This window comes from Atractosteus spatula, chromosome 10, assembly GCF_055471065.1.
Source record: "Atractosteus spatula isolate fAtrSpa1 chromosome 10, fAtrSpa1.hap1, whole genome shotgun sequence".
NCBI lineage: Eukaryota > Metazoa > Chordata > Actinopteri > Semionotiformes > Lepisosteidae > Atractosteus > Atractosteus spatula.
Window position 1 is genome coordinate 16,243,667 of NC_142715.1, and position 2,307 is coordinate 16,245,973.

General features: G+C 35.8%; 1 non-coding gene across 1 annotated transcript; it reads right to left on the bottom strand.

The window, feature by feature from the left end:
* Window positions 1-261: 261 nt before the first annotated feature.
* On the bottom strand, window positions 262-349 carry trnay-gua (transfer RNA tyrosine (anticodon GUA)). The gene is given in 2 exon segments: window positions 262-297; window positions 313-349. It is a non-coding gene; the product is annotated as a tRNA-Tyr (tRNA).
* Between the last annotated feature and the right edge of the window lie 1,958 nt (window positions 350-2,307).

A 2,307-nucleotide genomic window follows, 5' to 3' on the forward strand; every position in this document is an offset into this window, starting at 1 on the left:
AAAATGTACAATTCACTGCTGGTATAAACAAATGTGTGCCTTGTTTGCCTTTGTAAGAATTTGTTTCAAAAATCCACAAAAAAAGTCCACAATCAGACTTTTTGAAACAAAGATCAGATTTTGGCCAAAACAAGACAATCAGACGGGAGTTTAATTCAGAACAAGAGCCTCTGCTTCGTGGTTTATTGAGCTTTTGATCAACGTCTGAGTGAAAAAGATTTGCGCTTTTATCTCTTTGATTAAAGTTCACAAAAAGCACCTTCCTTCAAGCCGGAGTTGAACCAGCAACCTAAGGATGCCTCACCATTTCCACTACAGTCCTCCGCCCTACCAACTGAGCTATCGAAGGGGAACAGGGGGAATTGTTTCCCTTGAATTTAAGCCACGAATCAGGTTTCTACAGTATGAACTTCCGGGGATATTACAAAATGTTTGATGGGGCATCAATCGTTCCAGGCGGATATTGACACCTTTTTTTTCTCGAGGGATCATATTAAACATTTCATCAGTATCGAGAGGAGGATCACCATGAGACACAGAACAGTTTAATTCTGTCTTTATTAGAAAGTAGTGTTTGTGCTACATTAAAAATATTTTCGTGGAAATATAGAAGTTGTGATTTTTAAAACTTATATTTGAATCGAAATGTGGTTTTGAGTTAAATATTAGCATGTTAATGTAATTAGTTTGTGTTTGTCATTACGATATATATATATTCCCATGTTACTATAATTTGTAGCTGAAGTTTACTAGTTGTGTTTTTTATGATATATCGTAATAAACAATATTGTAATAAACATTATCATGTTTATTACAATATTGTATAAAATGCATAATTTGAACTACATATTTTTCAGGTGTGAATAATTGTATATTTTCAGAATAAATTTCTAAACCAAATCACTGGCTTGATTTACTCGTTTCTACACCTATAAGACCTATCTTTGATGTATAATAGACCTTTAACTATATACAGTAGATATAAAGGTGTTCTCTGTTTTCAAAGGATAGGTACTTAATTGGCTTTATGATTTGGTTTTGATTTTGTATCGTTGTATTATTAAGTTTGTGCTTTTTGTGTTTTTAACGTATTGTGAACTTATTTTTTAAACAAATGCTTACAAAGGCAGACATGGCACACATCTGTTTATACCAGCGGTGAATTGTACATTTTTATTAAGTACAAGCTACTGTGCACTTCTGGGAGCATAACAGGTTCGATATAAAGTGGCAAAAATATAAAAGGGGAAAATACCCCCAGACTGCGTGTAAAGGCCTCGTTGTGACTATTGTTTTATTGTTAAATACGGCGTACTGTGCACGAAATGTGGCAGAAACACAATCTGATAGTTAAATAATTATTATTTTAATAATTTGATAAGTATGAGGCCCCGGATCCAAATATTCAGTTCACTTCAATAAAGTGATATCTCCCCTTCCTCTGGTGGAAGTAACACGATGTGAGCAATTGTTTTTTGTTCTTTTTTTCACGTTGCGATCCAAAGAGCCTCAGATGCACAGTCTTACAGTAACCAAACCAGAATGGATTCTGTTGGGAGCCGGACAGAGCTCATTCTTGCTCCCTGTGCTGAAAACAGAATTAGCTCTTACCCGAGCACCATCTACAGCTGCTGGGTAGTGCTCTGCGTCCTGCTGCTCCAGCAATTATTTTGACGAAAGACAGATTGTGCGCTTTTAACTTTCTCGCAGCTGCAGGCGATACTGAAGCTGGCGATATAAAGGCACGCACTGGTACACCTTCTCTAACTTTCACAATCGCGATAAACATTTTTTAAAAAAGAAAGACCTTTGAAAAATTAGATATAGATATATGTATAAAACTAGATAAAAAACATTAGCTTTATCGTTTTTTACATTAATCGATTTTGAATCAAATTTGAACTTTTTACATTGCATTTTACATTGAAAAAAAGCGTGCATACCTAATCCACCAACGGACTGAGCAATATTTTACATTGCCTTCCAGAGCTTCCAGCGTGTGATGGATTTGTATGGGCATCTGTATGATACCACAACAGCACTGGCGCAGGTGCAAAATCGACTTTCACAGGACTTTTTCAGTGTCTCCTCTCTCAAATGGACCGAAGCACAGGAGCCAATATTATAGAAAACGACAGGTGTTTAAACAGAGTATGTCCCAATGTCTGGGACAACGCATTGTGATTTTGTATAAAAGCAAATGGTTTATCATTTAAAAGCCAACAACATTCTTTTTATCCCTGACGCTAATACACTACCACACATGCGAGCTGTTGTGTGAAAAAAAATTCATATGTGCATAGGAAG